The sequence below is a fragment of the Pteropus vampyrus genome, unplaced genomic scaffold (assembly GCF_000151845.1).
Source record: "Pteropus vampyrus isolate Shadow unplaced genomic scaffold, Pvam_2.0 Scaffold11, whole genome shotgun sequence".
NCBI classification, from domain to species: domain Eukaryota; kingdom Metazoa; phylum Chordata; class Mammalia; order Chiroptera; family Pteropodidae; genus Pteropus; species Pteropus vampyrus.
This window is the reverse complement of record NW_011888792.1, coordinates 7,926,041-7,952,792: the sequence shown is the minus strand read 5'-3', so window position 1 is coordinate 7,952,792 and position 26,752 is coordinate 7,926,041. Positions and strand designations below refer to the sequence as shown.

Here is a 26,752-nt window from a genome sequence, read left to right as displayed (position 1 = left end):
GAGCAATGGTCCACAGAAGAAAAATGATGAAAATGGCTACTGAGAACTATGGTGGTCATTAGTGCAGTTCACCAATGTCTGGTTTTCTTCTTCTTGTGCCACATGGTTTGCATTTCCTAGCTGCTTCTATGGTTAGTTAGAACCAAATGATTAATTCTGGCCAGTGGGTTGTGAGCTGAAGTGACATTTGTCACTTCTGTGCCATAACATTTAATTGCTAGCATAAGATCCTCTAAAGCTCTTTCCACTCTCCCATGGCATGGAGACCAGCAACATTTAACACAGTGGCTACTCCCTTAGGCTGGGTCTTTGGGTGGCAGCAGTGAACAAAGAACATCCTTGCTGACCTGACGTGTGAAAATTAAATCGTTGTAATATTAAGACCCTAAAATTTGGGGGTATTTTGCTACCACACTTTAACCTGAACTATATGAACAAGTACATAAACAAGAATTCATTTGATAAGCATATGTGAAATACTAAATGGAGAAGTAATAAATAAGTTTGGAGGGATAAACTAGTCAATATGCAGAGAAGCATGAATTCCAGTTTAGAGAGTTTGGACTTTATTTTATAGGCACTGTAGAGCTGTTAAAAGCTTTCAAACTAGGAGATATTCTGAACAGAATTGTGCTTCAGAAAAATTAATCAAACGGGATAGAGGATGCCTAGAATGTAGAAAGACAGTCAGAAGCAGGGAAACAAAGTTATGCTATTGTGAAAAGCCTAGAAGTCATGGGGTTTAAACTAAGGTAGTGGCAGTGAGAGCCAATTTGGCAGAATGAATAGGACTATAATTTGCAGATCCTGGCAACTGATAAGGCCCAAGGGACTTATCATTCCAAGATTTTGAGCCTGAATGATTGTTAAGATGGTGTCACTGCTGCTGAAATAGTAAGCAGAGAAAGAAGAACAAATTTGAGAGGAAAAAGTGCAAATTTAGGTCAAGCATGATACCCAGCTGGCAATGTCCAGCAGACAATTGGAAAAAAACAGAATGTATATTTGAAAGTCATTTGGAAGCGAAGCCATGATATGAATGAGATTGTCAAGAGAGAGAGAAAAAAAATTTTTTTAAAGGGATAGAACTTTGCGGAACACCTATATCTAGACAACAAAAAGATATCGAGAAAGTTATATTTTTACAAAGTCAGAATGAGGGAATTTGTAGGAAAATGGGGGTGATTAACAGCAACAAATGTAAGGATGAATTAAAAAATAGATTTAAAAAAATCTATTAGATTAGGTTAGTTTTAAGGAAACTGTTTCAGGTGATAACTACAGGAAGAAGCCAATATTCAAAAGATTGTGAAGTAGTACAAAACAAATTGAGGTTGTGGCTTCTTCATACAGCATAAAAATACTTAGCAGTTAAAATGAATAACCTAAATTATTACATCAGAAAACAAGATATATCTCAAAAACATAAATAAAAAAGCAAATTGAAAAAATATATATACTATGTAATTACACCTATTAAACATATAGATAATAAAAACATATTGTTTATATGTACGTATATGTTATTTATAAAACAAATGTAAACACATGAAATTAAGGATAGTAGTTATATCTGGAGAAGGAGGAAGAAAGGATGGGGAAGACTGAGCTGTATCTATATACTGTTTCTTAAAAAAACAATATAACAGAAGCAAAATTAAAAAAAAAAAAAGATGGAAAAGGAAAATGTAGCCTGTTCTTTAAAAATGTCATATGGTGAAAGATGAGAAATAGGTAGTAGCTTGAGAGAAATAAAACATAATGAAAATATATACCTTGTCTTTTTAATATGCCCCAAAACTAGAGTACATTTATAAGGTGGAGTAATGTATCTCTGTCAGTAAAGACAGACATTGAAAATATGAAGGAGAAAGCAAGATATCAGAATCCAGAAAAGTATTGAAAGGAAGATTATATGTACAAAGTTTACACTTAGGGAGGGGGAGAGCGATACTTTTCATTATAACCTCATTTACCCTTATTTTTCTCTACATATTTATGCTCCCACTGCTCCCTTAAGCCTATTTTTTTAATTTCTTTGTGTTTTCATGCCTACCTTTTAATATTCTACTATAAGGTCAACTAGGGCAACTATGCCGTTAATCTTAATTATCTTGTTGTTTACTGCACTTTTATAATACTTTATATTTTTCTTCTAGTTCTTGCCATATTGATTATTATTGTTCATTCTTCTAACTCTGTACATGTCTTGCTGCCTTGTATTTGTCAAGAATTCTTATGTATAAGTATCAAAAACCCCTTTCCCTGACTTGAATGGAAAATGAACTTATTCAAGTATATCAGATGGCTAACAGGATTGACAGGAAATTTGAGAACCTATCTCCAAAAGGGGCCAAGAACCTAGGGAAGGTAGCCAACTTCAATCATGACCAAAGTTGAAAGATGAACACAATCTATGTAAGAGCCCACAAGTGGCACAACTGCCCCTGGATTCTCGACCCTGGGGTCGAGAATTTCTCCACTACTCCTTTATTTTTACATCGCTTTCTCAATATCTCAGTTCTGCGGACCAGAGCCTTGACCACACTCTTGAGCTCCAAGAGCCTAGATGTGGGAGGGAAGAAGACTTCGTCAGTTCTAGTAATGAGAGACAAAACATAGAACCTGCCAAGATTCATTTAGTGAGGGATTTTCCACGAATAAAAGATGTGTAGATTTTAGGCAAAAATAAATACAAAAAATAAAACAATTCCAACATTAGACATTTTTGGGGGGGTTTCCTAACATATTATATTTGATGCAAGTTTACAGAATGAATGAAATGACTAATGAAGTAGGCATATATTTAATTTACATCAAATTCCAAAGAAAAAAATTTCCTACTAATAAACTTTTTATGATATAGTGTCACAGATAGATTTCTGATTTGCGAGCTACATAAATTTCTTCTGTGACCTCAAGGAAATTATGACTTCCTTAGCTTTAGTTTTTTATCTGTAGAAGGGAAGATAATAATTCCCATCTCTGAGAGTTTTTATAAAGACCAGAAATAACAGAAGTTACTCACTTAATATGGTGTCTGGCACATAGAGAGTACTCATTAAAGAGTAGCTATCATTTTTATTTTCCCCATTAGGGATGAAGAAGAAAATGATAACGATATTATCGTTCTCGCACACTTGACCACATACCAGAAAAGAAGCGCAATATTGTGGTCAAGTGCAAGGTAAAGGAAGCCAGACTTCCTGGATTCAAATCATAGTCATGACACATATCAACAAATTAGCTGGGTAATCTTTAGCAATTTACCATGTCATACCTCCATTTATTTATCTATAAAATGGGGATGATGAAACTGATGGTGACGATAATTATGATGATAATGGTGATGAAGATGGTGACAATGATTATGATAACAGCATCTCCTTCAGGATTATTGTGAAAATTTAGTGAATAAACATGAACTACTTTTAACACTGGCATATATTAAGGAATTTATAAGTATTTTATACTGTATAAATAAGTTAGCGATTGTCATTAGTAACAGTTGTGTGTATGTTTTTTGGGTTTTTTTGTTTTTTTTTTCTTGTAGAGTTTTGTTGTTTCTCTGCTCCCCTGCCTTGGTAGGCTATGTCCTTCTCAAGACAAGCCATAGATTTGACACTTGACTGCCTGTAAGATAATTAAGGATAACTTTGTGATCATGCAATAGTTAAAATTATACTTGCCCAGATAAGGAATTACTCCAATGCCTGTTCACATTAGCACAGTGATCAAACCACAAAGAATATTTATATTCCCTCATGTATTAAACAATGAGTTAAACTATTAAATACTTACTATTTGTGCCAGATACTTTATTCTTTGGGATACAGCAATGAACAAAACTGCCCGTCTTCGCACTCATGAAGCTTCCATTTCTTGTATACTTGTCAAATCAACAAATTATATGCTGAATTTTGGTTTAAACAAACATTTCATACTGTGCTTCTAATAAATATATGACTTAGATATAAAATAAATAAAATTAAACTAAATTAAAATCCCCATAGTTTTGGAACTGAGTACAAATCCTTATGCTAAATTACCTCGAAACCCTTTTCCAATTCTAAGATGCAATGATCCTCCTAAGCCCACTAACAGAGAGCTGTGACATGGTTCCCCAATGATTACAAACTAAGATTTTTAGTATTTCATGGCTGCTTGGCACTCTTAACTGTTTTATATATATTTGTCTAATTCTCATAATGACCCTACAAGCTAAGTCCTATCATGAGCCCTATTTTATGCATGAGGGAAAAGAAGCTAATATCATGTAGGGAATTTTTCTGTAGAAAATAGAAGTAAGACACAGAGAGAAAACTTTCTAGACCTATATTCTTGAGTAAGTAAAAGAGGAGAGATCTAGTACCTAAGTGATAGAACTGGCCTTAACATTTTGGTTCACTGTCTTTCTCTACTGTTATGATCAATCTTAGTTATTTTAGCATCCTTATAGATGATCCATTTAAAACCCTGGTTCTTATGTCCTTTACCCAATTACCTTTTCTTTCTTCTATCTCAGCCACTAACCCTTTCAGTCCTAATCTACACATTGTAACAAAATCATAACTGCATGAAATGTCAATGTCTCAACTTCAAGTATTGCCACTCCAAAATTTCTTTGACCCTTTGAAACACACAATCCCTTCAATTTTCCCAGTCCAAAACAGCCATCATGACTTCATTTCCCTCCTAACTCAGATTAGATTTTATTACTAATCTACTTTTCTAAATTTACAACTACTAGAAATTACAGTAAGTACTTTTTTAATTTGGTTTTTATTCCTGTTCTTGTCACTGGTGTATAAGCTCTACCTAGGAAAGGATTTAGTGCTTAAAACATTTCTAGCACTTGGTAAACTTTCAATAGATTATATTAAATTAGTGAATAAATTCATAGCTTCAATTACAAAAAGTGCTTTTTTTTATCGGGACAGTTCAATATCAAGATTTCATTCCCCCTTTGGAATTAAGTTTTATCTTAATAATATCTTTATTTTCTTCATTTTGTATGGCAGATGTAGACATGGTTAAAAGTATTCTGTATCATTTCTGCTCTTTAGAAACTTAAAGAATACAAGTAAACACTGAAGTTCAAAGGTAGTTAGCACATAATCTAAGAAAATGTTTTCACTTTAACACAGTCTTTGAAAAACAAAGTTAGCCTGGCTATTTAATCTTATAGAATACTATTTAGAATTGGTGCTAAGGGTTGAATATAATTTCATCAAATTCAACGAGAGAGAAATTTGAATAGTCTGATGTCACACTGTCAACAGACTCTCAATTATTCTTATTGTATCCTAAGAACTTGTGTTGGGTATTCTGTGTTATATGTGGGATATAGAAGAGAGGAAATAAAGTCCCTTACAAGCAGAGTTTATAATTCAGTTGCTGCTATAAAAACACATGCACATGGATAATCCTTAGAAACACGTCCAAAACAGACACAAATGAGAACACACTTATAAAGAAATAGCAAAGTACATTAGGAGAAGGGAGGGGTAAAACCAACAGATTATTTAAAAGAGGGGCCAACCTAATAATAGAAAAGAATTCTTTATTTTTTCAGTTGTCAAATGAATGCAGCAGTGAAGTGACGGCAGCAGAGCTAGGTGTGATTTTTCTAGAAGAGAGAATGATAAAATCAGATGGAGACAAATAATCTGATGATCTAACTTAAGGAGAATTCAGATATAATGCTGGTTAGACGACAAATAGGAATCTTGGCAAGACCTTGATATAAGAAATAGAGCTCAGATTTAAGCCAATTTTCATTCAGTTTTCAAAATCAGCAAGAAGATTCCAAAGTCAGATGTAGTAAACAAGATTTGAACATCTATGGAGGTGCTCTATGGTTACAAAGATTCCCAGTGGGTAGAGGTCTAGTTCCCATAATGACAAACTAAATAACTCAGCCCCTCCCATTGATGGCAACTAGAAAATTTGCACGAAATTATTATTCTTTAATTTGAAAAGAAAAATATGCTTAAGGCCTAAAAACCTAACTCAATAGCCAGAATCCCAGAGAGGATAGAGACCTGGAGATGATCTCAGTATTCAGGGTTACTTTACCCCTGAAGACAGCTGCTGTTTCTGAATAAAGCCACTGAGAGACTAAGAGACACTTTTGCTCCCTCATATACACTAACATATAAAGTGCATGATTTCAGAAACACAATGATTTTAACATATGTATACACCTATGTAACTACTACTCGGCTTAAGACACAATATTTCCTCACTACATAAGTCTTCTTTCATACCTTTTCTTTCTCATGTAACCACTATTGTCTTCTCTTATAATCAATTAGTTTTACTGCTCCTTGACCTTCATACAAATGGAATCTTTACAGAGGTAATCAAATTAAAATGAGATCATTAGGGTGACCTCGAATCTAATATGAGCAGTGTCCTCATAAAAAGAGGAAATTTGGACATAGAGACAGACACACACAGGAGGAAGATGATATGAATATACATAGGGACAAAATGGGTATGCTGTTAGAGTGATGCATCTTCAAACCAAGAAAATCTAAGAATTGTCAGCAAATACCAGAAGCTAGATGAGGCACAGAAGGACTCTCATCTGCAGTCATCATAGAGAGCATGCCCTAGATGACAACTTGATTTTGGACTTCTGACTTCCAAAGATATTCGATAATAAATTTTTGTTGTTTTAAACCACCCAGGTTTTGGTACTTTGTTATGACAGCTCTAGGAAACTAATAAAATGCATAACAATGATATGAAGGTATTAGAAAGCATCCAAAGCAGAAAAAACATTTAAGGGTTCTTATCCTTAAAAGAAGAGAGGCATATCAGGTAAGTTCCCCATTTATCTGGCTAATCCCTTAAAAGCACTTTTCAGTTTGATGACACAGTACAGGTAATAGGACTCAGGTAGGAAACAAGATTTTAACAAATTGATAAAACACAGAAAAGCTAGAATTTTGGACTGAAAGAGTAACTATATATTGAGGGAAAATTCAAAGAAGAGGAAACTGTACACGAGGGAGCCCCACAATATGCACACAAATACCCATCAAGCATTAGCTGACTCCAAAACAGCACATGCAATCCAGAAGTAAGTAACATCTGGAAAGCTAAAGAACTGAGCAACAAGATGAGCCTAATGCTGGGGAGACAAAATTTAAAATTTAAGTCTCATTAAATTAGAAGGACTTGGCAAACAATTTAGATTTTCATTAAAATACCAATAGAGCCACCCTCTAGCACTAGGGACCACACTAAATTAGATCTGTCCTTACAAAGTCTAAAACTAACACTCTACAGATCAAAGAAATCCATTGCTATTCTATCGACTTCTCCTCTCCTCCACAACATTGTATTTCTTTGTAGGAAAATAACATATAGAGCTTCTAAAATTTGTCATTCACAAAGCCCAATCAAAATTTATGCAACATGCTAAAAATATAATTCATTTATTGGAAATTATTAAAACAATAGAGAGAAAAATAGACCTATAGATGGTTCACAAACTTAAATTTGTAAAAAAGACTTCATTTTAACTCATAAATTTGTTAAAGAAAATATATGGAAAATGGTTATAATGGAAGAAAATATGGAGAATTTCAATAAAAAATTGAGTCTTCGAAAATTCAATGAACTTCTAGAAATAAAAATATGTTATCTGAAGTTAATAACTCATTTGATAGGTATAACAATACGTTAGACACAGCAGGAGACAGAAAATGAGAACTCAAAGATCAATGGAAAATCCAAACTGAAACATGCAGATAAAAAAAGAACAAAAATAACAGAGCAATGGAACATGATCAAATATACTAACATATATATAATTGGAGTCATAAGAGTAAGAAGATAGAATGTGGAGGACAAGAAATATGTGAAGAGAAAACGGCCAGGAATTCCCCCAAATTGACTAAAGATTGATTTAAGAAGCTTGATGAACCTCAAGCATGTTACTGAGTGTAAGTGTTCTTGCTAGCTTTCTTGGTTCGGTAATTTAAAAACTATATGTTGAGTGTTTACTAAGAACCAGGTACCAAGGTTACATCACTGAATGGATAGTGTCTCCATCCTCACAGAGCCTGCAGTCTAATAGGGAAGACAAACATTAAAGATTCTCAAATTCAGGTCTTGATTAGTTGTGTGGAGTAAAGAAGAATGAAGAATCAAAGATAAATTCCATTTTAGCTGAGAGAGTGAAGACTGATAGAACAGTTCAGGTGTAAGTTATACAAATACATAGAAAGGGATGGATTTTGAGGAACTAAGATTACTTGAAAGCAAACTATTCAGATAAATAGAAGTGGACAGTTAAACACTGGTTAAATAAAGATTCATGATAGAGCTAAACAATCATTTTTTCCTTCTATCACTAAAATGTCTTACTTCATAACAGACATTCTTCTTGAAAATTTTGGGCAAGTGACTCTCAAATCCATACTCTTCTAGCTTAAATCAACCAATTTCAATCTTGCTGGAATGCACAATGCTTTATACCCTGGAAGTTTGAACACATCCTTGAATAATACATATTAATAAAATAAAAACAAATATTTTTCTTATATTTTATAAAGTACCATAAAAATATTACTAAAACAACATATTTTTGTTGGATAATAGCTACATTTTATCTACCATATTACTGACAAGCCAACTACTTGTTTACTGAGCTACTGAGCTACCTATTTAGACTCAAATTGTTTGACCTCAGAAAGAAAATGAGAAAAAGGAGAGAATGAGTTACATTTCATGCCGAGAATGAATTATATTCCTCTTTCTCTAACAAAGTCATCAAGTTTCAGTTATTTTTTTCAATACTCTCTCTCAGAAAGATTTCAATCACCTTTAATAATAAACTTTATTTTTCCATCTCTCCAACAATAGGAAATCAGCATTAAAATTTCTGAAAATAACTAATAGTTTAATTAAGAAAAAATCGCCCATAATTCCATACCCTAAGATGATTGCTGTTAGTCTTTTTATGTATTTTCTGCTACCCTTTAACAAATTTATTAATCATACTAATTCATTAGACAATTCTTGACCTACCTTTTTTCTTTACATAAATTATATATTTTAAAAAGCATTTTCCAAAGCTGTCTCACTTTAATGAATTTTATTATATTATTTACCATTTATTTACCATTTTTCTAATTTTGTTCCCAATTTTAATTAAATTTGAGAGCTACTCTCAGTAACACTATTGCATTATTTGGAACTTGAATTCCATAAAATTATCCACTTAGAATCCATAACTTTAAGAGTTTATGTTTTCCTTTCTACTACCCTTGGAGATAAATTAAATAATAGAGTTGTTTCTGCTTTGAGCTTTGTTTTTAAACAATCTATTTTTAAAAGTTGGTTTTCATTTTAAAAGTCTTTCTTATTTCTTCTTTTTTAACACAAAAGTTAGTATCTAGACACACTTTTGCAATTTTTTTATTTAATAATATTTACCTGTTGGAATATTTCCATTTCAGTATTTCAGTACATAGAAAGCTTCTCCTTTCTTTTTTTTTTTTTTCCCCCCACAAAAGCATGCAATTGCACTGTATGGATGTACCATGATGTATTTAGCTTGTGTCTCATTGATGGAAAAATTTTTTTTCTGGTCTTTTGCTATAGCAATCAATGCTGCAATAAATAGCCTTGTAAATGTGCACAAATTTGTCTATAGGACAGATTTCCAGGAATGTGATTGCTCAGTACAAGTATAATTACATCTGTAACATGTATTCACATATTGAATTAGCATTAAAACACACACACATACATACAGACACCTGGGGAAATACATAAAAAATAGTGATGCAAGTGATTCACTTATGTGGAGAGAGGAGGGCATGGGCTAGGTGAATGAGAAACAGCATGAGATTAAAATTTTGCATATTTTATATTTTTATAATTTGTGTTTTTATTGTGATCTTTGTATGTCACCTTTTCAGAAAGTAAATTTTATATGCTTACCGGTCAATATCACCTAATAACCTTAACTCTTTATTCTAGTGGGATAGATGTCTAAAGACTGTTACAAAACTCAAATTGATACACACGTGCAGTCTCTGTGCTCTAATTCACTGAGTTTTGTGACATTTAGACATGTAAAAAGGTATCACTAAATCAGAAAGGATGTGGAAATGGTTTGACTGAACTATAGAAGGGTCTGTAACACTAATTCCAAGGCTTAGCCTACAAAGAGCCAACAAACTAGATATTTACAAGTCCCCTATTGTTACAACATAATTCTAAAAAATCACCACTGACAACATTTTTTTCAATAATACCTATCTCTGTGAAGAATATTCAACAATATAATGTGAGAACTGGTTCCCCAATCCTCTAAGTATGGGATAGAACCATTTTAAACCAGCTCTGCATTTTACAGTTTAGGACACTCTAGGCAGAGCGTCAAGTGTTTCCCACAGAGAAAGCAGTGGTTTTTCTAAGAAGAATGTCCTTCACACAATGGTCTCTTTCTACCAATAACAGATTGTGTGTTGGCAGTGGGTAGGGGGAAGAGAGGGACTAAATATTTTTTAAAAAGCGGTGGTGTAATTTTGTATGCACTAAGATGAAGCTTCTCTCTTCATTCTCCTATTACCCTTTGACCAACTGAGACATAAAAAGAATGAGAAGAAACCATCATTTAACTGTGTAATATCACAACTTAATGACTTCTAAATCTGCTGCTTTTTTCTTTACATTTTCCTCCTTTTTTGAGCCATGTAGCCACATAGTAGATCCAGCAGGAGTGGAAGAAAGCTGCACATTGACTTAGGAAAAGTATCTAAGGAAGAAAAAAAAACACAACCATTTTTTATAGTAACATAAAATCTGCAAAAAAAAAAAAAAATTTGCTATGGAGATTGAAAATTATGTTTTACGCAAATATGTATCTTCAAACAGATAGGTGACATCTATCAAGACAGGGGTCCCCAAATGGCTCAAAAGGTTTGCAAAATTCTGAGAAAAAAAGATTTCAGTACATTTGTCAAAGCACTCTCATCAAAACAGCACTCCTAGAGGGAACCTAAAAAGCGAAGTTCCTAGATCTACTTTTAGAAACATAAAGATTCTACATCGACAAGAAGAGGTTCATGCTACTTTAGGAAAAACAGGCAGCAATTTGGCAGCTCAATAAAAGCATCCCAACTACTACATATCAAGGTTTAATTGTCATCAGAACTGCTATAGAATTGGTCTAATGTAGCCCATCTTAATAGTTTTTCATATGCCCTTAGAAGTATGCTAGTAAATGTTTATCAACTTTGTCTCTGGAGAAGAAAAGTGTGTATATATCTATATATGCAAGTTTTAAATAAGTTTTACCAATATAAAGGCTATATAGCACACAACTTACAAATAATAATGAATAAGGTAAAAGTAATACAGTGAAGACATATACCAGAATGTCACTCATATGTCATTTGTGGGCAATTCTTTGCTGAACTGGATCATAATTTTTGGATATTGAAAGAATAGTTCTTCAATTTTTGTGCTATTCACAAAGTAATTAACACATACAAGTCACTTAAATTTAATCTGCATTGTTAACATTTTCTCCACCACTTTTTAAGCTTGTATAATCAACAAAACAATAATTCAATCCCTGATTATGAGCGTTTGGTGATTTTCAAGGTATAAACACCTCTCCCATGGCAAATTTCAAGCTACCAATGTGACATCAATGAACAAGGATTCGGGAAGAAATGCCATTTTGGTAAGCCAAGCATTTAATCTTGACATTCATTTAATTATAAAAAAAATAAAAGTGAAGGCAGAGGTTTGTGGTGATTCCAAAGGCGACTTCTGAACACATCCCAAAGCTTTTCAAGGTGAAATCACTGCTCCTTTATTAAATCTAATTACACTGGAGGAGTGGATGTGGAATAAGAATGGATATGTGTTAAAATGGCTATGTGTCTACCACCATGCTACCCTGAAGAAGCCCAATCTAGTCTGATCTTGGAAGCTAATCAGGGTTGGGCCTGGTTAGTATTTGGATGGGAGACCACCTAGGAAGACTAGGTTCTGTAGGCATAAAAAAATAAAAAATAAGGAATTGTAAGCTGACGAGGTCCTTGTAATCTGTGAGGTCAACCAGGGTTGCCTTGCCCCCCACCAAAAAAAATGTATGTAAGTCACCTCAATTTGGAGAAGTACAGTTAATATCTATTCTGTTGTCAACATTTCCTTTAAAATAATCCACATCCATAGGGTCTTCTTACACTGGTATGTTCCCTTAGAGCAGAACACCCTTATATTAATCTGCTATATGCATATTGACAAGTGACTTCTCATATCCATGATTACTAACTAACCACCCTAGAGTAAATAGGACCATTTTCTGTACTAGGGTAAGAATTTTATCATTCTTTACTAAATAAATTTTTAATACTAAAGCCTAACTAAATCAGAAGACAAATAATGCGAAATAGCCTTTAGGGCTTATCTAAGTTGAGTCCTTAATCATAAACTTTAGCTCAGCATGAGCTTTTCAGTTTACATTGAAGAAAGAAAGAAGGTTCCAGTTTTTGCAGCATATATATTTCTAGTACTCGTTTCTGATTTTATGGCCAATTCGGTCTTCATGCTTCCTTAATCTTGAAGCCCTTTCAAAGGCAACATACTGTGCCAAATGTACAGTGATTATGTAATGTGGACAAAAATCCAGTGGGAAATGTGTAGAGCAGATCAAAATCATTCCACTTAAGACCTTTTACAGTCATTTGATCTAATGATGTTCACTAGGGTTTGATGTACTAAAAGGCAGCCACTGTGAGAACATAAGGTTGCATCAACATGTGACTTCTGAGTGAAACTAGGATCATTGTGGTCTTTTGAAGACTGTTTTACATACAAAATAATAATATCTATACTAAAACAAATCCCATGACAAACTTTATGAGTCACTGAATTTTATGCTATTTCTTATGAAAAAATATCTTTTTCTTGTCAAATAGACATCAAAGCAGTATTTTATATGAATGGAAAGTAAGATAGAGAAATCCATTAATTATCCACATTGAAAATATGGCTTATCTAAATATTTGGAGAAAGGCTAAATTTCCATATAGTTTGCTACTTTCATTTACACTTGCAGCTACAAATCAAATTATTACATGCACTTTCATATTTAAACTATAAAATAGTTCCTAATTTTTTTTGTGTATGTCCTATTCTTCAGTAACTTTTTTCAAGTTTCATCAATATTGTGTATTTCAGGATTCAAAAATACATGCATGACTTCTAGTTTCAACTCAGACATATAAAGAGCTTAGAAGTCATTACTCATGTCCTTACGACAATAAAAAGTTGAATAAACCAAAAAGCAATGGCTGCTTGGATCACAGAGGACTGAGATGGCAGGGCAAATCGCCACCCAGAAATCTGGAGTGACAGGCAGATCCAGAGTGACAGCCAAGATCTGCCTGCCTGGAGCAGAAGCTACTGGAGCAATAAACTGGTAAAAAACACTTAAACAGTAATTTTGACAAATTGCTGAAGGCTACGTGGACTAGTGTGAAAATGAGAAACTCTAGCGGGTCACAGTCTTTGGGGAGTCCCACACTTTCATGGGTTTTACCTCCAGGAACCCACCAGATTCTCACTTGAGGATCCGAGAAATATTCCCCAGGGCTCTGGCAAGATCAGGGAGGAATAATCATTGTAGAACACATCTAGAACCTTTTCTATAACAAAGACCTACTGTCCAGGGAAAAGAAAGTTGCCTGAGGCTCCTCTTAGCAGAGGGAAAAGAATTTCTCCAACTTCAGCACTTTCTGCTTTCCAGTTCTACCTAAGGAAAGAAAAACAAACAAACAAACAGAAAACAAAAAAAAACAAAACTAGGAAGGAGTCAGAGATTTGGAGAAAATAAATTAGGGATGCTGCAGCCAGAGAAGAAGATAAGAAGCAGTGAGGGAGCTATACTGCTGGAGAAACACCTGTAAAGGTCAGAGCCCTAAAACACAGGCCAAAAAAAAGAGTCAAATTTAATTATAAGATTATAGAATTCTTCTCTTCCTCTGTTCGTATTTTACCACTTCATTAGGGTTCCAGTGTAACAGCAGTGGATTACAGCTAAAAGAGCTATAAGATATTGACTTTCTCTGAGGAGTACTTAGGGAAGCCCAAAGTCAACAGAGTAAATAAAAAAAGAATACTAGAGGAAGGTGAAGTTGCTGGCACCTACAGCTACAGCACACATAAACACAGACCAACTCTTAGCCAAATTAAGATAAATCTTCATATTATAGTCTTATTTACTTCGGTTCCTATTACCCAATATATCATGTCTGGTTTTCAACAAAAAGTTACAAGCCATGCAAAAGGGCAAGAAAACACATAGTCTGAAGAAGCAAAGCAAGCTTCATTACCAGATTCAGATATGACACACATATTGTAATTATTAGACAAAGAATTTAAAATAACTATGATTAATATGCTAGTGTTTTAATGGAAAAAGTAGACAACATATAAGAACAGATGGGTAATATAAAGACAAAGAGGAAAATTCCAAGAAAAAAATAAATAATACCAGAAATCAAAAAGAGTAACAGAAATAAAGAATGCTTGTAATAGGTGAAGAGAACCAAAGTTTTTCCACCCCCAAACTGTGCCTTTTGGGATATTGATTTTAAGCTGGTTATTAAGAAACAAAAGACTCAGAAAGAACCTTTGACCCTCACCCATTTCTGCCTAAGTGATTCAGATGAAAAGGCCACCTCTAGGAAGGGAATCAACATATTCATTTCAGCTTTAGATAGGAAGGCTCCAGACAGAAGATTAGTAGCTGGATGCCCCTCTTTGTTTCATTGTTTCTGGGATGCCTAGCAAGAATCTACCTGCCTCCTGTGTTCTGCTCTTCTTCAGCTAACTGTAAACTGCCTATTTCCTTTGAAATTTCAGACCTTTGCTCCTTCTCTTTTCTCCAAAATGGAATATAAACCTTAGCTGCCCAATGCATTTCAGGTATCATATCTTATGACACCCCTGGCATATACATTTGTAATAAACTTTATACATTTTCTCCTGTTAATCTTTCCCTGCTAATTTGATTATTAGCCCAGCTAAAATTACTTAGATGGAAAAAGGAAAGTATTTTTTAGCTCCCACATAGGCTCATCTGTAGACTGCACATGGCAAAGGAAAGGATCAATGAGTTGAAAATAGATCAATAGAAACTTCCTAAACTGAAAGGAAAGGAAAAAGAAATTAAAAAAAAACAAACAAACAGAATATCCAAAGATTGTGGGACACTTTCAAAAGGTATAATATATGTATAATTTGAATGCCAGAGGGAAAAAAGGAGAGAATAAAGCAGAATAAATATTTGAAATAAGAATGACCAAGAATTTCCAAATTTATGACAGACACCAAACCATAGATCCAGGAAGCTTCAATGAACATCAAGTAGAATAAGTACCAAAAAATTCCCACACAGGCAAAATTTCCACATAGGCAATTTAGGCATGTGTTGTTATTCAGACTACAGAAACCAAAGAAAGAAAGAGAAAAACGTACCTTATCAGAGGAAAAAGTGTTGGAATGATAGTGGACTCCTCATCAGAAACCATGAAAGCAAGAAGAGAATATAAGAGAACTCTCCATACTATCTCTATATTTTTTCTTTTAATCTATAACTGTTCTAAAACAAAAGCCATTTTTTGTTTTTCTTTCTTTTTCTTTTTTTTTTTTTAATGTGAAAAACTAGGCTTATAAGACTGATTTTGCTCAGAGGATATTTCCCTCTTTTCAGGATCATTTTGATAATCCTCAGACATTTGGTGTTCTTTCTAATTGGAGAAGGATAATGAAAGTATTGAAAAATTCTGCACTTTATCCACTATGAGGAGTTTTTTGCAGATCGATTTTCACCGTGTTTCAAGTGGCAACATAACATAGATGTTAAAAACATGGACACCAAAACTATATTGTCAAGTTTCAAATCTGGACTCCACCATTTTCCAGCCATGTCACCTTGCTTAAGTTATTTAACTCTTCTGTGCCCTCAATTTCCTTATGTGTAAAATGAGGCTAATCACGATACCTACTTTATAGAGTCGTAATAATGATAAAATGTTTGTATACATAAAGTGGAAAGAATAGTGCTCACTAAATGCTTTAATTATCTAAGTTGAAGATTAAAGGCTTTATTTTGTTTACCTTTTTTTTTAGTCTAACATATTGGAAATATTAAGTGTATATTCTTGGGAAAAATCACATCTAAATATAGCTAATTACTATGAATAATTACACATTTTACATCGAAATTTCTGTTTATTTTCATTTAAAACAGCATTGGACATAAACAGGGTCAGCAAGATTACAAGATATAAGATCAATATAAAAATCAATTGTACTTCTATACAATAATAATAAATAATCTGAAAATAAAATTAATAAAATTAATAAAATAATTCCATTTGTAGTAGTATAAAAGTAAAATACTTAAGAATAAATTTATCAAAGTGCAAGTCATATATACTGAAAACTACAAAACATTGTTTAAAGGAATTAAGACCTAACTAAATGGGAAGATAGCCTGTATTCATAGATGGAAACATTTAATATTGTCAAATATCGATGACAATACTACCTAAATTGATCTACAGATTCAACATAATGCCTATTAAAATTCCAAATGCCCTTTTTTTTTTTTGCAAAAAATAGACACGTTGACACTAAAATTCATACAGAATTGAAAGGAATACAGAATGGCCCAAATAATCTTTAAATAAACAAAGTTGGTGGATTCATAATTTTTAAATTTCAAAACTTATCATATAACTGCAGTACTCAAGACACTGTGGTACTGGCTGACATAAGGATAGACATACAGATCAAAAGAATAGAATTGAGAGTTCAAAAATAAACCCATACGTATATGATCATTCGATTTTTAGCAAAGTTTTCCAAGACTATTCAATGGGGAAAGAACAATTTTTTTAAACAAATTCTGCTGGAATAATGGGATATCTATATGCAAAATAATGAACCATTATGTCACACCACATACAAAAATTGGCTCAAAATGGATCACAGACCTAAGTTAAAGCTATTAAACTCTTAGAGGAAAATCTAGTTGTAAATCTTCATGACCTTAGATTAGGCAATGAATTCTTAAATATGACAACAAATGAGAGTTCATCAAAATTGAAAACTTTTGTGTGCCAAAAGTCACCACCAAGGAAGTAAAAAAACAACCTGCAGAATGGGAGAAAATATTTGTAATTCAACAACAAAAGATAACGCTTACAGTTAAATAATAAAAAGACAAATAACCCAATTAAAAAATGGAAAAAGGATCTGAATAAACATTTCTACCAAGAAGTTATACAAAGCTCTAATAAGTACATGAAAAGATTTTCAACATCATTATCACACCCTCTAAGATTCCTATAAACAAGAAAATAAAAAATAACAAGCGGTGGCAAGGATGTGGAGAAATTGTAATCCTCACACATTGCTGGTGAAATATAAAATGATTCCACCACTGTAGAAAACAGTTTGGCAGTTTCTCAAAAAGTTAAACAGAGTAATCATGTAACCCAGTCATCCACTCCTAGGTATATACCCAAGATAATTAAAAACATATGTTCATACAAAAACTTGTACATGAATGTTCATTGCAGTGTTATACATAGCGGTTAAAAAGTGGAAACAACCTAAATATCCAACAACCAATGAATAAACAAAATACAGTATATCATACAATGGTATATCATTAGGCCATAAAAAGGAATGAAGTGCTGATACATGCTACAACATGGTTTCATTAAGGAGAAATAAATATATTTATAAATACAACAATAGCGTTAAGGGGGAAAATGGGGGTGGGATTTGAAGTGTACTGGAATTAGTCATAGTGGGGAAGCATTATCACCCCTGGAGCAGAAGGGGCCAAAAAAAAAAAAAAATGAAATCCCAGAATTTGGAAAGAGCTGTAGTTGCATCTATAGCTGAAGGAGAGAGCTGCACAATAGGAGCTGCGCCTCTAGTAGAGGCCCACTGACCCTGCCAAATAGTGCCCTGGAAGGGAGGAAGCCTGGGTGATAAATATCCCAATCACTTTCTCCTATCCTCCCTGTTACTGACCTACCATTGCCTCCTCTAATTGGCTAACCTCAACAGAAGCCAGAAGGTAAGGAGGTCCATCTAATGCAGTCAACATAAGTTGGCACCCTGGGGCACAGTGCTGGAGGAAGAAGGGCATCAATTACACCCAGAGGGGACAAAGAGAAGATATAATGGCATGATTCTAATTACTATCTGGAGAATGAGTTCCAGAAGAGAAGGGAGTGAGAGTAGCACTCCAAAAATAACAGGAAACTATACCAGAATTCCAGGGTAATAATGATGGTGATTTGAACTAAAATGACAGACAGTAATGGAGATGAAAGAAAAGATAAAAAGAAAGCTTAGCTGTCTTTCCTGATCCTTAAAACAATATCTAGGAAAAAAAATGTGGTAAATCATAGATCAGAAATGTCAAATGACCTAATTTTCCAATGTTTAGACCAGTATCTAAGTTCAATCGAGATCATTTGAAGTCCTAATTCAGTGTTCTCCAAAGCAAAGAAACCTCATAGGAAGATGAGGCCTCAGGGAACTGCTATATTTATTGGCCACCCAAATCTGGATCCCTTTTTTACGGTCTTGAGGCTGAGTCTACACTGGCTGAGGAGAGCGAAGTGATTACCTGAAAAAAATTTTCTCAAAGATTTGGGAACAGAAAGCAGCCTTCCAATAACTCAGTCTAGCCTCAATTTACAAATAAGGAAACCGTAGCCCAGTGAATAGGTTTGTATTGCCCATCCAAGGTTGTTTAGTGAGCAAATGGCATAACTGGCCCTAGAATCTAGTTGGGCCTAGAATCTAGTTGGGCCTGAAGTGCTTTCATTCATATTTTCTTAACTGTGAGGCTTTCAACTAAAATGCTTTGTCTTTCAACAATCTCCTTGTTATAAAGGTAATCTCAACCATGAGAGTGTTCTTTAGGTCTTTAATCCTGCCAGGCTGGAAGAGGAAAGAAAAGCACACAGTTTAAAGTTAGATTAATAGTGAAAGAATTTTCAAAATAGTACTGGTAGCATAACATAGTGGTTAAGAACGATGTTTGTAGATGTCATTTTCAGGAGCAATGTATTTGTTTTGCACCCAATTGTGATTCAGTATGTCAGCTTTTATTACTCATGTGGCTTTACCTTCTGATATCATAGTTATAGCTCAATGTAGTAAATGCAGACTCCTGGAGGGAAAAGGTAGCTTTTGATTTAACTTTGCTTTCACATATGGAGTACACATTGTGGTATCAGTGCAATAGAAAAAGAGTGAAGAAAATGCTGAAATCTTCAGAGAAATAGGAGACTAGGTTCTTTTCTGGTCAAAACTAAAAGTGCCACCTGAAAAATGCATCTTAAGAGAGTGCTGTAATGTGGCTTGTATCAGGACTTCACTGACCACCTGGTGGTCAGGAGTACCTTGGGTGTCCAAGGTCATGTCCAAAACTGCCAAGATGAGAGTTACCTCTCGTTCCCACTTCATTTTTGTAGAATTTAGATTCAATTTGATTTTAAATTTGTAGATTATTCATATATATATGAAATATATATCAATGATCAATATGGATGGAGACACTCAGGGTATTCAAGATCCTAGTAAAACATTTTTGCAGGCCCCTGTCCATAAACGACTTAAATCACCCCCAAATCAGCTGTGTTGACACTATTCTGGCAATTCCAAATCACCATTTACTGAAAAAGAATTTTACTCTGGCCAGTGGGAGTGATTCATTTGCTAGGCCTCCCTTTTGGGACGAGCTTGACCTGGGGCCCCAGGATGACCCCCTACATGTAAGTTCCAGAGCTACTCCAGCATCTGGCTGACTGAGGCATGAAAGAGCTGGATAGGTTTAGAGAATGCTCCAAACGGCGAAACAGAGCCAGGGCTCACGCAAATTCCAATTCAGGCTTGAGTCTAAGCAGGTGCCAGATAGCAAAGGAAGGACTTACTAAATACCAAGGAGGATACTCCAAAGGTAAAGTCTTCTGAGGTTACAGTCAGGCCAGGGCCTTGCTTTCCAGAACCTAAAGGAAATTCTGAGGATGTATATAAGCTCTGTTGTCAAGGACCTTATATCACGGACCTTACCATCTAATGGGAAAGGCAGGCAGTGCCCAAGTCTACACGAGCTGAATTATTATTATTAGAGATGATGTTGATATATTCTGGGAACCCCCAGCTGAGGCATAAAGGAAGAGAACATTTCCTCTGTGAAAAATATGCTTAGATGAGATACAAGTGTGGACATGAGCCAGGTGATAAATGGAGACATAATGTATTCTTCTCAGAGAATGTATGTAAAGTCCCTCGGTAGGAGCACCAAAGTGCAGAGTCAGAGAAGGTGATCAGTATTGAGCAAGAGTAAATTAAGGCAATTCTTCTTGCTTGCTTATCATTTTCTATGGCCTTGCTACTCGAAGAGCAAAAAATGGATTCGTGGAATTAGCATTGCATGGAAGCTTGCTAGAAATGTAGCATCTCAGATTCCATCCCAGATTATTGAATCAGAATTTGCATTTTAACAAATCAGTTCCCCCAGTGATTCATATAGATATTAAAGTTTGAGCAGCACTGGTCTGTGATATCTAATTCCCTAAGATACTGTAACATAATTAGGAAGTTACTACCCAAACCATTTCTGCTACACTTGACCCTCGCAAGGAGGGAGCTCACTATAACTTTAGGATGATTTAAAATTTATTTGGAAGTTCTCACTCCCAAGGGTGATATGTGAATACACATTTATATGTACCAGGTTAGAATAAAAAGTTACAATTTCTCAGAAAGAAAAGCTCTTCTTTAGCTTGGAGTGGTACAGTAGTAGTGAAGATGGGAACTTACCTTTCTTGCTCTCTCACACAGTGTCTAGAAACTTGAAATTCAGGACTGCATTCATGCATACCTCACATTCAGAATTATACATGCATTTAAAACAAAGTGTTACTCTCTTAATGTTAGTATGTCATTTTGACATTATTTTAAAGGCCAAATCCTCTAGAAACCAATATCTATTTTAAAAATGTCTTAGTTAACTGAGTAAATTTGTATAGCTGAGCTTTGTAAAACAGAAAAAAAAGGTATCTATGCACATAAAAATGCCACATAAGTATAATTGCTATTAATTCTAAGAGAAATATCAGTATAAAATGCAGCACCAGAAAATAATAGAAGTTGTAATTCTTAAAAATGAAAATATTAAAAAAGACAAATGGTATATCGAAAATCTAGAATATCGAATCTAGACTTTTTGCTTTTCTTCACATAAGACAAAAATCCAGCTCCAAAAAGTAATTTGACAGAACCTGTATATCTATTTGTTTTACAAAGCCATTTAAGAAGCATCAGAATCAACATATTTTTAATATTTATTTTTCAAATAATAAAAATATGTATCAGTCAAGAATAACAAAATCTCTAAAACTCATATAAGATTTCTCTTGATGAAAGTAGTAACATATTGTTTAAGATAATTTTTTCTTTAGACAACTGTTTCCTTAACTTTCACTTTTAATGTGTAAAACCACACATGTGCACACGTGCACACACATGCACACATGCACAAACACGTGTGCGCATAGAGAAAATGAGCCAAGTTGATAGAGAGTAATGACAGAGTGAAGAATCATAAAAGCCCAGTGATTTCAATGAACTAGAACAAGAAATTTAGGATAATATAGGATTATGTTTAAGTGAGAACCAATAGTCTTAAGTTTCTCTGCATATTATTAAGTATATATATTCTTTTAAACTATTTTTAAGAAAGTTTAATAATTTCTCTAAGATAAACTGATTCTTGCTTGAAAGAGTCCATGAAATAATACATAAAATACAATTACAACAAACAGGGCCTAACATAATAAACAATAAATGTTAGCTATTATTATTTTCTCGCTTTGTCAATATAATTTAACTAAGAATGGCCAGCTATTAACAAAAGAGAGGCTATGTTCCATCTCCTATCCAGTCTTTAAATATCTTCATGTTATCTCAACTCATTCAAGAATTTTCTAATTTCTTGGCCCAATCAAAATGCAGGCAATATGTATACACATATATTTAGCCTTAATAATGTTCTTGTCAGAGTGCTTCTTACTGGGCAGGTTTTCAGGTTTTCAATCTCATCTTTTAATCTTTTTTTCTCACCAACTGACCAATTGTTAATCTCTGAAAAATAATTGTTACCATAGTTGCAATAAATGATAATAGTGGCACCCTATGTCTTTCTCACATGATGTATAAGCTTTTAAACAGGGATCAAGGTAGTAATCTTGTCAAAATTTCACACAGGTCAATGCTTCTGAAAAAATACCATTTAACTGTGATTCCCATCTTGCTATGACTGATGCTGGGGCTACCAATGTTATACAGAACTTATGTTACAAAACGCAGATCACATTTGAGTGCTTCTTCTTAAATGCCTAATGGGAAACAGAAAACCACTGTAATGCTACACTAACTTATAAGGGTTGTGGCTCCACTCACAGAAATCAGCCCAGCTGGAAGTTGGCACAGAGCCCACAGATCAAACTACATCCCAGATAGAGAAACCCCTGAGAGGCAGAAAAAAATCTGACAGAGGAGTTCAGATAGTTTTCCTTTAATCTACTGAGCTACATGAAGTATGGAATGCTTGAGGATTCTTCGAGGAAAAGATTCTATGTAAATATTATCATTAAATAATAGTAATGACAATCATAAAGAACTAAATGACCCTAAAGCATAACATAGAAAGGTAATGGAATAATAATGATAAAAATTGGGGAGAAAATTGATGGAAGAAAATGGCCTGATTGAAAAGAAATGAGTGCAGTTAGAATACATATTCATTGCTGTGGATCTGAGAAACCTCTAACACAACCTGGTCATGTAGAGTTAAGTAGTATTTGCATTACTCCTCTTCAGCCTCTCTTCTACAACCCCTAAAAGGCAAAATTTCAAAGATTGTGTAAAACACACAGATAACAAAAAAAGTATTAGTTCAATTGCCAACTCTAATGAATTGAGAATTTTTACTTGAAGCATATTTTTGAGAAGAATGCCAAGGTTATCTCAGTGAGAAAAAGAGAACCATGATCCATTAGTGTTCATTATCATGGAGTAAGGCAGAATGAAACTAAAGGGGAAATGCCTTATAGTGTCCAACACTGTCCTGGATGAAGCCTTGCTGAAACCACATAGTGTCTATATGGGTATTAATCAATTTGAGATTTTACAAAACAGAATTTTTATTTCAAAATTAACAGTTTACTTCAAAAATTGACCATTTTATTTTTCCTGACAGACACTATACATTTCTTCCTTAACCCACTGCAATCTACTTTCCTTTTTTATTACTCCCTTGATACTAGCATTTCAAAGATCATGTCCAGCCCCTATACCATCAAATTCATCTGACTTTTCTTAAGATTGGCCTTTGGCATTGCTGAGATTTTTGGTAACTTTGAAATCCATCCCATGGAACTCTCTCTTCCTTTGTCCCTGTGTGGTTTGATCTCTTTGGCTCTCTTTTGTCTGGGCTTCAGAATTACCTTCTCTCTAGTAACTTGGGCTACATAGAGTCTCTCCCTGTTTCTAGATGTCCTGTTCTTTCTGTCACATTGATCTTATTAAAACATTTATTTTATCCTGCTGGATTTTTACTCAAAAGCCTTGTTTCTTTTATGAGATAAAGGTTGAACACCTTAACCTGGACCACTAGGTGGTCTTCTGTGAGCTTCTGTAATGACCCTTTCAGTGGCTTATCCCAATAAGAATTTATTTCTCATTCATGTAAATTCCAATGGAAAGTGGCGAAGGATCTCTGCTCCATGCAGTCATTTAGGAACACAGACATAGAGGTACTGTGATTTTCAACTCAGACACAAAGTCCAATTAGCAAATAGTAAAGAAAGTGGAGAATTACACAGGAGATTTTTATGAGTCAGGCCTCCCATCTACATTTCATTGGCCAAAATTAGTCATGTGGCCAAGATAGCTGCAAAGGAGTTTGGGAAATACGCCCAGGAGAAAATGAAATGGATTTCATTGGATAGCTGTGAAGTCTTTGTCACAGTTCTATATCATCTGTTACAAACTACCTTCCAATTTTCAAGTCTCCAGAAAATATAGCCAACCCAATCTATTTATTTTCTCCTGGCTGTGCTTGCCTATTTATATTGCTTTTCAGAAGATAAGGCTGTCCTTCACCTTAACTGGTTTCCCCTTTCTCCACACATCTAAACTCTCTATACCTTTCACAGTTTGGTTTAAGTTTCACATTACCCATGAAGCTTCTCTAACTTCACAGTGACATCTGCTTTCTCAAAATAGCACTCTTTTCTGTAATAATTTTTGGCAGATGCTGCTCCAAATATAAGGAGGCATGGTGAAGAGATTTTGTGTGCATACCAAGTCATCAAGTGAACTGCAGGGCTACCTGGACCAACAGGTGTTACACATTTTATGGCTTGTTCCAAAGTCAGAACCAACTACACACATTTCTGTGAATTTTGTGAAGTCCACACCACAGTGAATGTGTGACTCCACAACTTTTGGAATGTCTGCCCATTTTATGATCTAACAGACCTTCATTCTCTGGAAACCCTTCAAATTGACAACAGTATACCCCAACTCTCACATTAGTACAGGATGACTCTCTTCTTCCTTTGCATAGCTATTGGATATTAAACTATTTTAAATGATGAGTAAAGGGAAAGTTCTGAAAGTAGTGAAACAGAGGAAGCCAACCTTTGGTGTTAATTGTCATCGAGCCTCTACAAAGTGTTCTAAGGCCCTTGACAGGCATCTTTCATGGATTGCTTCAACTAAAATCCAGTGTTTACCAGAACAAGTAGACCCGGGCCTTTTGTAACTGTTCTTCTTTCTCGCTAGAAATATAGAAATTATAACTATTATTAACTTCCAAGTGAGTTTCTTATTAGAAGAATTCCAAATACTAAGTGTAAATCAGGTTTATATCTCTGGAAAAGTAATATTTCTCCAACTTAGTTCAATGCTTCTCAAGATGGGATGACAAGCAATAATTATTTAAGAATGAAAACTTTTTTAAATTCTGTTTTTCAATTTACTGTGATAATTAATATGTGAAAGAGAAAAAAAGGACATCTCCATTTTCATATGTTAGTTAGAAATAGCAATATTGACAAGATCAAGTAACTGTTTTGATCATTAAATAATTACAGATGCTATAGAATTTTGCAATGGAATAAAATACACGCAAATGCCAAAATTCTGCGTTAGTAAGTCACTGCCTTAAACATATGGAAATTTAATTTAAGACAAATGCCTGTGAAGCATCTAATCATAGAAACAATACTAGTATCTAATTCATAAACAGTAGTAGGCAGAAAAAGAACAAAAATATACATAATGCTTAACCGTGTCGTACATGAATAAAAATAGATATTTTTGACTTTAAAAATTTTTTTGTATTGTCTAAGAAGTTTGTGGGAGTGCCAATAGCTAGTACAAAGAGGGAAATAGTGATTTATAATTCTGTGGAAAAGTTAAAATCCTAAGTACTTATATATTCCCTAGGGATGTAATAGAACATGCCCAACACGATTTGCCTCTACTTCTCCAGTTAGAAGGACAAAACAGTGCAGTAAACATGTTGAAGACTTGTGTTAAAAAGAAAAGTAGGATTCATATCTAATGTCCTGGTATTATGTTAATTACATGTACAAGGCAAGGACAAATCTCAAAGTCCTTGCATAATACAACCTTGTTAATTATTCCAACAAACATTTCTGGGCCACGTGTGGGATACTATGGATTTTAAAGGAAATCAAAGGATCCCAGAAAGATTTGGAAATTCAAACTTTATTTCATTATGGATAATAAGGACCTCTGCCAAAGAAAGAAAAATAATAATGAGTCATAAAGAGTCCCAGGTACCCCAATTTAAAACCTACTTTTAGCCTCCAAATATCTTGCAGGACACAATTCTTTGGTCTTCTGGTAGCAACTGCACAGATGAAGAGGAAGGAAATCCAACTCACATATAAAAAGCGTGCTTTATCCCAATGGCACCATCTGTTTCTCACTATGTAAAGGCCAACCCTTCCAAAAAGCTCATCAGATATGAAGACCATTCCCTCAAGAACAACTTTAGGCTCAAATCCATACTGAGATAATGTGGTCTAGCTATTGTCAGAAAATACCTGTCATGGAGAAAACAGACAACCATGGGAACAAAACAAGACATACAACTGTAGGCCAAGTGGGAAGATAAAAGCTGGAGTCTTCCTTATGGGGGATAGATAGTTTGGAATTTAAATAAAATTATAGTATCAAACAAATAAGTGGCCAATATATTATAATAAATACAATAAAATATGGAGATTATGTCATAGTTCCATAGACTAAGCAAACTATGACCTAAAAGCCATGCCTGGCACCTCCCTCAAATTTTATAAATAAAGTTTTATTGAAATATAGTCATGCTCATTTGTTTACATAGTCTATGGCTGCATTTGAGCTAATGTGGTAGAGTTGAGTTGTTGCTACAGAGACAAAATGACCAACAAAACCTAAAATAGTTACTACCTAGCTTTTTATTGGAAAAGGTTTGTTATTCCCTGATATAGAATTAGAAACTTTCTCATTCTCATTGCCAAACCTACCAGAGTCATCCCTTCCACTCCAATCTATTTTTCTTCAGTATTCCAAGCTTGAGATTGACTTCAAG

The 26,752-nt window shown here is 34.2% G+C and overlaps 1 pseudogene; it reads left to right on the top strand.

Annotated features, from left to right (window-relative positions):
• Positions 1–11,917: 11,917 nt before the first annotated feature.
• Positions 11,918–12,036, top strand: LOC111732106 (annotated as a pseudogene).
• Positions 12,037–26,752: the final 14,716 nt, after the last annotated feature.